The sequence below is a fragment of the Lagenorhynchus albirostris genome, chromosome 3 (assembly GCF_949774975.1).
Source record: "Lagenorhynchus albirostris chromosome 3, mLagAlb1.1, whole genome shotgun sequence".
NCBI classification, from domain to species: Eukaryota; Metazoa; Chordata; class Mammalia; order Artiodactyla; family Delphinidae; genus Lagenorhynchus; species Lagenorhynchus albirostris.
In genome coordinates, this window is record NC_083097.1 from 94317814 (window position 1) to 94329486 (window position 11673).

The 11673-nt window shown below is 42.4% G+C and overlaps 1 long non-coding RNA gene across 1 annotated transcript in view; it reads right to left on the reverse strand.

The window, feature by feature from the left end:
* LOC132518185 (uncharacterized) overlaps positions 1-11132 on the reverse strand; it is a 91879-nt gene extending 80747 nt beyond the window's left edge. The window contains exons 1-2 of the long non-coding RNA XR_009539877.1: positions 11056-11132; positions 9949-10450 (exon numbers count right to left, since the gene is read on the reverse strand). This is a non-coding gene — a long non-coding RNA (uncharacterized LOC132518185). The remainder of the gene's footprint in view (positions 1-9948; positions 10451-11055) is intronic.
* Positions 11133-11673: the final 541 nt, after the last annotated feature.

Here is an 11673-nt window from a genome sequence, read left to right on the forward strand (position 1 = left end):
CTTGACAGTTCTCTTTTTGATCTCTATGCCTTGGTGAGTAACAAAGTATTTTAAAAAGAAGAATGAATAGAAGAAAACTTGTGATACTGCATAAAATAAAATACTGTATCATTAGGAAATAGAAATAGATCAAGCATGCCTGGTGGGAAATTTCTTTGACAGAAATAACCATCATAATTAGAAAACAGATGTGGCAATAGAAAGGCTTTATATGACAGGACCAGGAAAGTAATTGAATTTGCTGAAGGTAGAGTTCTTTATTCCTGATCAAAGAAGTTGATACCCACTGGCGTTCGCTGACATCCTATCTTAAGGGGAAAAAATCTTGCCAGTGTGTGTAATCTGAGAATGAGTGCTTATGTACTGTGCCCCGGAGTAGTGGGGCAGTATGAGAAATGGAGGAGAACCCAGACTATATCTTAAATGGTATATTTATTTTTATTTTAGTTGGTGCTAAATCAAATGAAACAAGTCCTTGTACAAGCTATTACTAACTGCCTTTGAAAAATTCAGCCCATCTTACTCCAGGCACTTCAAATACAAATACCAGCAAGTGTTTCTTATGTATTTGAGGGGAAAACTTATTTTTCTTTCTTTTGATTTTATTTTTCATTCATTGTCAATTTTTCAAAATGGACCAAGCCTTTTAAAAAGAATTACAGAAAACATTTCATTCTTTAAAATACTTTCTATAATGTCTTATTTGAATATTGTTATACGCTTTCCAAAAAGTAAACTACTAAACTTACGAACTATCACTAGTCACTAGGTTATAAGACATCATCAGTCTTTAATAAAATTAAATTTCAGCAAAAATATCAGTTTCATCTGCTTATTCAGTTTTTTATTATAAGGACCAAATTTTAATCTCCATGACCTCCAGTTGATTTATTTGCGACTGCTCTATCCTCACACATCTATTAGAAAAATCGACTTATGCTTATTCTTAATTCCTGCTTTGCTTGCTCTATCATTTATCTTGCTTGGGTGTTGTTAGTTCATCCATCTTGTTGAGTTTGTAATCTTTTGTACTGTTGGTCCTCTTCATATGTGTGGTGATCTTGTCTCTGTAATCTATATGGTTGAGATTCTCCATTAAATTGCATTGTCTGTCAATGAGTAGTCATCTTCTTGGGGAGATTGCTGTTCTAAATTGTCCTCTGGCCTTTTCTCAGGGACAGTGAAGAAGGAAAAGCCACTGGGTGAGATTTCTCTGGGGTGTTCAGGTCTGGTGCCCAATTCCCCTCCTCATGACACAGAGCCATATCCTTCTAATCTGGGCTCCCTGGCCATGACTCCTACCTGGAGGCTGACACTTTGTCACTGCCGTTTGGCTCAAGAGCAGATGGAAAGGCATCAGTAGAGGATGAACTGATGGCCCCTCCTGCAGCAGTGCCCCAAGGACCGAAGTGTTGATTGTCCTTGTTACCCTCCTGCTTCGGGTGTCTGCCACCTTGGGGATGGAGTCTTGGTGCTCCTTCACCTTTATGGCACTAGTCTTCTGTACACATTTTAGATTGGGCTCTGCGTTTTTGCATCAATCCAGTGTACATCCCATACTTTAGGATTTATCCTGGTTTCTGGTTCACTGAAAGTTTCACTTCTTACTAGGATCATCAGTTAAGGCCCTTGCTGCAGGGATGAAGATGCTGGACGATATACTTAGTCCACCACCCTGAAATGGAACCACATTTCCTTGTCCACCCTCAAAATTCATAAGTCGTCAGGCCTAGAGCTATGGCTTTCAACTCTGGCTGCACATTAGAATCAGCTGGGAGCTTTAAGACAGAACATGGACACCCTGGATATTTTTATTTGGTTATCATGGGTAGAGGCCATGGTTATTGCTATGTTTGCTGTATTTTCAAAGCTCCCTGGCTTTTGTAAACCACTACCTTCAAGCAGCAGAGCTGACTTCCTCTGAGAGGGCAAGGCTTCTAAACAGTTTTCTACAGAGACTCAGAACCACCTGGCAGTCTCGCCGGCTGGAACATTCATCACAAAAGGCTCTGCCCTCCTTGTCGTACTTTTTTCTCCCACACATGGAAATATTGAAGCAATGGATATTTTATCATTAGTCATCACCATGGATAACTAACACTTTTCATTTTAGCTGTTGTTTATCAAGTGCCACATCAAATGTCACTCTAGTTACTGATTTTTGAAAGCTTGCTTACATAAATATCTTTTCCTGTGTGGCCAGTGGGTCGAGTTCTGATATCTCTATTGTATTTAAACTCAGCTGATGATGCTCATTTTTCAAGTATGCAGGTTGTGAAACCAACTTGCAATGAAATCATGATATAGTTGTTTGATGTTTTCTAGTCTACAATAGCTTTTGTTTAGTTCTAACTAAAAATCTGGGAAAAAGCCAATTAAATGGATTCTGAAGATGAAGTAACCCAAAACAATGCATTTCTCTAAAAAACAGCTAAATTTTCTATTAATAATTGACATAAACTTACATAAACTGAAATGGGAACATGTTTATGTGCAATTGTGGGATGTCCTTATTCTCCAATTAGGCCTATGATCATGGTCTTGTGAGATCCTTGCACATTTTTGGTGGTTGACCATCTAGACAGCTTTACAGTGATGCCTTCTCCAGCAAGGAATAGGAAAACACCAGGTATGCAGAATGAAATGAGTTTGAATAGAGTGCAGGTGGGGAGTAGGTATTAGGAAGAAGAAAAGATGGGGGATGTGTGTAAGAGAACTTTGAATATTATGACACAGTAGCACTGCTCTCCTTTCAGCAAGCTGAGAAAATCTTCATAATGTCAGGAGATTGGAAAAAAAATATTCAAAATTGGTGGTGGTGGTGGAGGACTCCAAAGGGGGTAGGATTACTTATAGGCAATGAGAATGTGTGTTTAGTAAGGAGGATGTCAGGCCACGTGGATACAGAATTTGGCTACTGTCAAACTGTAAGGCTTTGGGAATTTATCAGATATCCCACTGAGCCACTGTTGCATGGATGGCAAAAACCCACCCAATTATGATTATGGGTAAGAGAAGAAGTCATGAGGTGAAAGAAACAAGGAGGAAGCAAAGTTAGATGTTGACTGGAAAGACACTGGGGGGAGAATGGGAAATTGTTACTAGGCGGGACATCGAATTGGAGGGTGGAATAAATTAGAAGAAAATCTAGAACTAAGAAAGAAATTAGAAAATATTGGCAAGAGAATTGACAGAACTGTGATAGGAAAAAAAAAGAACAGACCCCCACTCATAGGGAACAAGCTGTAGTTCTGCCTTCTCAATATTTTTTTTCTCCTTATAAAAAAAGAAAAACAATGCCTACTATATCCCTTGAGCACTGGGACATTGATAAGAACCATTAACTCAGGTAAGGAAAGAGGTCCAAGTAAATTACTTTGAAGCAAATGAAGTCTTAATGGGGTTTTCATCTAGCAGGAATAGGACTCACTTCCTGGCATTATTACCATTTGGAATGGCCATTTCATGGGGCTCTAACAGGTGGAAACGTTGCATGCAATATGTCTCCAAATGTGATCATTTCAGAAATCATCTGAGAACTGGTGAAAAGCTTTAGCAAGTTTAACAATCCTAGAATCTTCCTTTACTTAGTCTCCATGATATTGCTCTCAAAAGTTAACAAATTTAAGCAATAAGGCAATCAGATGACATATCTGTATGTACTGGGAGCCTGGGCTCAGAGGTAGCCTTTACACGTGACGACAAGGTGAGACTCAGGCTGTATATAACTACCATCTGACAGCAAAGTTTTCAACTATATTGTAGTTTGTTAGTAGCTCTCTTGTTGCTTAAAATGTCTTCCCAAATGCAGTAGGGAGGGACCTCAGGACCTGAAATCTTACCTGGAAGCTGTAGTGACTCCTGAGTCCCAAAGAGATGCCATGGGCCAGCCAATGCTGCTCCCACAGTTGTGGGCACCAGGGGAGGGAAAATGTCAAGTTCTCAAAAAACAAACTAAAACAAAATATAATTTAAAAATAAATTAACACAAACAAAAATAACAACAAAAAAAGCGGCAACACATAAGAAAAATGTGAGTCCCTTTCAGGGACACTGTCCTTCTGTTTGGATGACTTTCTGCTTCTGGTCTCTTGTTGGATATGCTATTGTCTTTGTCTTAAGCAGAGTTTGCCTTAAATCATGATTTGCAGTGTCAAGAAAGTACAAAAGCTCTCCTATTGTCCACAGGGCCTTCCACTTCTGATGATGGTCACTAAAAGGGGGACACATTCTTCTAATATTTCACAGTTAACAGTAAGGCTTAGAATCATCTCGGAAGACTTAACACAGTGACTAATACTTATTCTACGATAAAAATGAGGGATATAAGCGGGCTGAGAGAGTGACGGTTGCCTACAGCATGGATGGTGGTGATATGGGATGTGAAAGCTAAGAGCGAGGTCAAGAAAATGGTACAGAAAGGGAAGTTGAAGGATAACCTACTGCCACGTATCTGCCTAGGGCAAGGCTGGGTGGAAAGCAAGTATTTTTGTTAGTCCAGCAAACCTTCCTCCTCGCCCCCTACAGAGTGATCTCTAAAGGTTTTCTCTGACACAACAGGCACCTGCCACACGTAATCCTTGGAAGTTCCTAGCTTTTCTTGCACCAGTATTTGCAATGTTTCTAAACAACTACTTCCCCTCCTCCTTGCACTGCAGAAAAGGTGTCCATTCTGTGCCCTGATGCATTACAGCTGCAGATTGCCTGGAGTTCGCTCATCACCACGTGGCCTTTTCAAATCAGAAGGCTCCTTTCCTCAGGTCTCACATGGGATTGCTCATAGTCATGTGATGACCCTTTCAATGATCTAACATGGAATAGCCAGCTGAGCAGGAAGGGCCATGGGTGGCCTTAGAACTAAGCCGATTGTCCTGTATCAGCCTGAGCTATTGGTTAAACGTTCACATGACCAACATGAGAACATGTTCATACAAGTGGGTGGAGCAAGGGAGGGTTCCCCATCTCCAAACACATGTTCTAAAAGTGTGAAAATCCCTAGCGTGCCTCAGTCTTCAGCTCCATTAGTGAGCTTGCGCATTCTTAGGGAAACACACAGTGTAGAGTTTATTAGGAAAGCCCAGCCACAAGTGTGCGCCTGCCTCACGTCCAGACATTTGGTAAAATCCACTTGCTCCCACCTCCCTAAAGACACAGCGCACAGCTGTATGTGGGGATCACCAGGGCCGAGCTGAACCAGTCAACTCAGTGGGTTTGCAGGCTCAATCCGACCCTTACAACAGCCAAAAGGAGCCTCACCAAGCCTTTGTATGAGGGGTCACACTCTCCCTGGGAATAAACTCGATGAGTCCTGTTGTCTTTGAACTGCCCTGCCCACACTCAACACCTATTTTAGACAGCACATGACTGACTCACAGAAGAGAGCACAGTACTGCACCATGGCTTTAAAGTATGCTGCACACCCACTTCCTTGGGCAACAGCCCTAAAACACACAGGTCTCTGAGCGCCGACGGTGAGGACCCTTTCCTCTCCTGGCATCTATACACAGACCCAGTGAGTGAGGTCACCAAAATTCCACAAAAAACAAGCAAACATCTAAAACTATCTCCTGAACATACAAGTTGACAACTTGAGCGAGAAGGTAGGGGCAAAAAAAAAGTCATTTAGAGTTTGATGTCTCCATGACATAGTTAGCTATGCCCAGGTGCTGGGGTGGGGTGAGGCCTGAAAGAATCCACATTAACAGGGGTTCAGAGGTCGCCAAGGAGGTGTGTGGAGGACCTTTTTAGAGGGGCCAATGGCTCCAGGTGAAGGCATGGAAATGAAGTACCATACACTCCAATTCCCTTCCCCGTGGTGTCTTGCCTCCGCTAGGTTAATGCTCAGAAGTTGTTTTACTGAAAGCTCGTTTGGCAGCTGGGTCTGAAACCCACTCAACTTTGCTCAGATAAGTTGTGTATTGTGTGAGGGTAGCAGAGAGAAGAGAGAGTGCTCACTCTATGTATGAAAAAGTCTTGGGAATTCAGGATAACTAATAAATTAGACCTCAGAAGGGACAGGAACTGGCATCCCTGAGAAACCCTCCACGGCCAGAGCTGAGCTCCCTGACTTAGCACAGGGGTCACAGGCTCCAAAGCCTACGGGGGTCCACACACATGAATCAGTGGGTCTAAAACAGAAAAGTGCTCGTCACTCAGGCTCAGGGTCCCCAGTGCAGCAAGTGGTCGCCCTGGTGCCTCAGCTTACGTTCCATGTATCTGTTTCCTTATGTTCCTCAAGCATGTTTGGCAGTTCTAGCTATGTCTCTGATTTCAGAAAGAGTAATTCAGTTGGTTCCTGGTTTGGTTAGGGGCCATTCCTGGTCCAGTCCCATGGTGGGTAGGATGGCCCTTTCCAGTAGTTGTCGGTGAGGAAGTATGTGTGGCAGGTCAACTGGGTTACCTTTGTTGACATTTCCAGATCTTGCTTCCTCTTTGGGTCATGTTCTGGAACTGAGAAGGAGGCACAGGGTTTGTCTAACCTGGACTTCCTGAACCGTCCTCAGTAAAAGGAATGAAAAATGACCAGAAGCTCTGTGAAAACTTCCCAGCATGCTCAGAGGTGGAATCTAACTGACAGGTCTCTGGCTGGTGCTTCTCCCCTGGGCATCACCTGAGCTGTTCCTGCAGCCAAAATTGACTCCTTTCTCTTCTTTCTTCACATTTCCAAACTATACCACTCCTCCTTACTAGTAATGTTTGTTTGGAAATAGGTCTATGCCTGATGGCCTTTCCTGCAGGAAGAGTTCCAGAATATTCTCTCCCCAGTAAGGAAAAAAATTGGCAGGTGAGCTACTTGTCTTCCCCCAGTTCTCATGTTCTGACATGGTGAAAGGGCTGGCAGTACTGCATTTTACTCTGCTTGCTTGGTTCAACCACATCATTTACCTTCTGATCCAGCATTTTCCAAGTCTCTGTAGACTCCACTCAATCTGTGTATTAAGAAAGGCAACATTTCTCAGTCTTACAAAGAATTATTTTCAAACATGCCATTTCTGGAAGGTGGCACCAATGTTCTTTACTGCTTTTTCTACCCACCCACAGCAGAGCAGAGAAGAGCCCCCTGATTTGGGGGCAGAACTCCTGAGTGTGAGTCCAGCTCTCCCTTTACTCACTGCTTTGAAAGTCTTTAATTAGAGGCAATAATGGAACAATGGCAAAAGTAAAACAGGCTGACTCCTTAGGATTTCCTAAGGACTCCTTAGGAAAATTTTTCTAATATTCTACCTTTCTGAGGAAAATCCTAGACCAGGAATTCATCCAGGCGTGGAGAATACCTCTAAGAACACATTTATATTTTCTAGTCCCAATCTGTTTTCAACCCCAATACTTGGGATAACTACAAGACACCCAAAAACTCTAGAGTAAGCCCCAAAGCCTTGGTTGTAGTCTGGGAGCCTGTGATCTCTAACATTTCCAAGAAGGATCATATACTGGGGGTACATTGGTAGTCCCCCTTCTCCCTTTCATTTACTACTGGAAAAAAACTTGAAGCTAGGCAGTCTATGCCGGTGTAGGGGGTATTTAATTGCCTGTCAGCTATCTCCTCCTGCCTCTGATAGATAACAACACACTAATTTTCCCTTGAAATTCCCCTCCCATTCCCCAGTCTGGTGTGACTGGCTCCAGGCCTGGGTACCAGGTCTGGGCCTAGAAGATCACAGGGGCAGTGACTGGTTCAGAGATGGGCACGTGTCGCAAACTGAGCAGTGAAAATCGGCCCTGACATTGTTAGAAATACAGAGAAAAAGGTATTTGAGCCCAGTATTGCTAAACTGGTAGATGGAACCCCTTGGTAACCCTTTACCAACATGTAGGGAATGCCTGACTGTGCATGAAACTAACACTGAGGAAAGCAGGGCTGAGGGAAAGAGGCAGTGACATAAGTCCTTCACGTACTGTTGAGAGCCCTGGATCTAACTGTGCCTGAAATCACCCACCAAACTTTCAGGCATGGTTTTCAAAACCAGAATGGTTGGGACCAATACACCTGGTCTAGTGACAAATTCCTAGACCCCTCATTTCCCCCATGTTCCTCCCTTCATCTCTCAGACTTTATCAACTCATATTAATCTATGTGAGAATCCGTCCCTGAAGCAACTGTGGAACTTGTCATTCTTTAGACATGAGTTTTCTTGATCATCCTATGGTAATCCTTTCCGGTTCACGGGGTTGCCAAGGTTCAGATTTTATCACTAACCTTAGTCAGGAACTAAGGTTATTTCCCGTAAAAATAACTGTCCTAAAATTGAAAACATCAATTGAGCAGCTCTTGTGGGCTTCGCAGGGCCTTGAGATCCCTTGGAAACAAATGTCACCTCTTCTACCATCTGCCTCGTGGCACATGGCTGTCTTGCTGCTGTCTTCCTGCTGTGTTCCCATCCTGCTCTTGTAAGCAGAGCTCTGATGCTGCGGGAAAGTGTCACAATAAACCTTTGCCTTCACTTGAAGCCTAAGTAAATAGACTCCTGGACATGTGCCAACTCCTGTCGGAGCACATGTGACCTCATTCATCGGCAACAAACAAACAACCTGGTGAAAACCGCTTGGAGGCCACTGAGAGTTCCCAGGACTGTGGGTTCAGGCAGAGTATCTGTTTCTGTCCCGGCACTGGTGGACAGAATCCTCAGCTAGCTCAGCCATTCCTGGGGAGATGCTTTCCTGTGTTCTGGTCTCCCCGATCCTCTGCACGGGCCTTGGGAAGACCAGGTCCTTGGTCAGTAATATTACATATTTATGGAAGGAGGAGAGTGGGGGAAGGAGAGGAGGGTGAGGAGTGGGAGTAAAAGAGAGGGAGAGGGCTTCCCTGGTGGCGCAGTGGTTGAGAGTCTGCCTGCCGATGCAGGGGACACGGGTTCGTGCCCTGGTCCAGGAGGATCCCACATGCTGCGGAGCGGCTGGGCCCGTGAGCCATGGCCACTGAGCCTGCGCGTCCGGAGCCTGTGCTCCGCAATGGGAGAGGCCACAACAGTGAGAGGCCCGCGTACCGCAAAAAAAAAAAAAAAAAAAAAAAAAGAGAGGGAGAAAGAGGGAGAGAAGAACAGTGTCAGGGAGATGGGAGGGGGACAATAATACCTTTTTTTTTTTTTTTTTTCCTGGTACGTGGGCCTCTCACTGCTGTGGCCTCTCCCGTTGCGGAGCACAGGCTCCGGACGCGCAGGCTCAGTGGCCATGGCTCATAGGCCCAGCCGCTCCGCAGCATGTGGGATCTTCCCCGACCGGGGCACGAACCCGTGTCCCCTGTATCAGCAGGCGGACTCTCAACCACTGTGCCACCAGGGAAGCCCAATAATACCTTTATTGTAACCATTTAAATTAGTACAGACTGAAATCAGTCTATACCTTAAATATTAAGATAATGATACTGAAGGAAATTTAATGAGTCAAACTCTTTGTGCTATTAATTTATAAAATTAGGCTTGGAGAGAATGTGTGCTGTTGGAAGTAATTCTTTTACTAATATAAAGAAAGACTGTAGAGAGAAAATTCAATCTGTACAAAAATATATACAGTGACAAATAAAAGCCTCTCCCCACACCAACTCCTTGGTCCTCTCTTCCATCAGTTAGCACATTTTTATTTCCTTCTAGGTGAAAAAAATATATACATATATATATATGGTTATACATATACCATATATTAAAAAAAATGATACACATACATATATAACATTATACCATATATATGTATACAGATACATAATATATGTATATATAATTTTTATATATGGTATATAATTCATTTTTTCAATTCAATTTATATATATAATTCATATATAGAGTACAATAAAATATAGTAAATAGATAAAACATACGTATAATTATATAAAATCATATATAATTTATATATGTATAATAAAATATAGTAATTAAATATATAATAATATAATTTATATTTATACGATACAATTTACACAAGAGATCAAACTACACATGCTTCTTTGTAACTTACTCATTTTCACTGAATGATAAGAACTGAGGCTCTTTCACGGCAACACAGATCTCACCGTTTGACTGGCTCCCTGATAACCCACTAAAGGCTTGTCTGTGTAACCAGTGCCCATGCATGGATGCTTAGGTTGCTTGTAGTGTTTGCTCTTGCAAACAATACTATATCTTGGTGCATATCTACAGGGTGAAATCCTCACTGGAATTGCTGAATAAACAACTCAATACACTTTTATTTTTGATTAATGTTTTATTTATTAACAATAAACAATCTGTTACTTGTATTAATTAGCATTTAGGCTCTTTGCATCTAATTAAAAATCCAGAGTAATTTTGGCTCAACCACATGAAAGTATATTTTCACTTTGAAAAATAAGTCCAGAGACAGGAAGTTCAGAGAGTCATCAGTGACCTAGGCTCCTTCTTTCTCTCTGCTCTGCCACACTGGGTATGTGACTTCCAGTTTCAGTGGTCCTGCATAGTTACTGGAGCTCTACACCTCACACCTGCATTCCAGGCAGCAAGAAAAAGAGAGGGAAGAAAAGAGGGACACACCTCCTAGATGAGTCAGCTCCCTTTAAAGAGCCTTCCAGAAAGTTCTACATAACGTTTCTTTTTTATTCTTTGTTAATTGGGGAATAGTTGCTTTAAAATGTTGTGTTACTTTCCCTGTACAATGAAGTGAATCGGCTATATGTATACATACATCCCCTCCCTCCTGGACCTCCCTCCCACTGCCCCCCCCATCCCACCCACCTAGGTGACCACAGAGCACCCAGCTGAGCTCCCTGCACTATACAGCAGGTTCCCACTAGCTCTCTGTTTTACACATCCACGTAACATTTCTGCTTACATCTCATTGACCAGAACTAAGTCACATGACTACACCTGATAACAAGGAGGCTGGGAAATGTTTAGGCAGCAATGAAGCCTGCCAAACAATTAGGGTTCAGCTTCTAAGGAAGGAAAAGAGAAAGGGGGCAACTAGCTTCTCCCACACATCATTACTCATCTTGATAAATTCCAAAATGCTTCTTCTTTTCAATTTTTAGCAGAAAGAGCTGGATACATACATTTAAAACAAACAAAAAAGCTCCTCTACAACACCCACCTTCTTGTGGCTCTGTTTCATCTCTCTATTAAAGTGGGCATTTGGATGTCTTCATCCTAGAGCAACAGCAACGTTCATCCATACAAGCAGAGCAGACATGGAGCTCTGAAAAATTTCTGGCACATGGCACTAGCAGCTGTCATCACAAGGAAGGCCTTGGCGCCGTGTATAATGAGTCCCCATGAAACCATCATCCAGCTCTAACAAAATTCAACTCAGAGACAATCTCTTTTCAGCTAATTCCTTCCCACTCCCCCATATTTTTTGAAGAAAACTCCAGTCATATGATTTCATCTATAAATATCTCAGCATATATCTCTAAAAGATATAGACTCTTAAAAAAATACCACAATGCCATTATCACATGTAAAAATAACAACTCCTTAATACAAAAAGTCAGTGTTCAACTTTCCAAGTCTCATTATTAACAATTTGCTTGAACAAGAAAAGGGAACCCTCTTGCACTGTTGGTGGGAATGTAAATTGATACAGCCACTGTGGAGAACAGTATGGAGGTTCCTTAAAAAACTACAAATAGAACCACCATATGACCCAGCAATCCCACTACTGGGCATATACACTGAGAAAACCATAATTCAAAAAGAGTCATGTACCAAA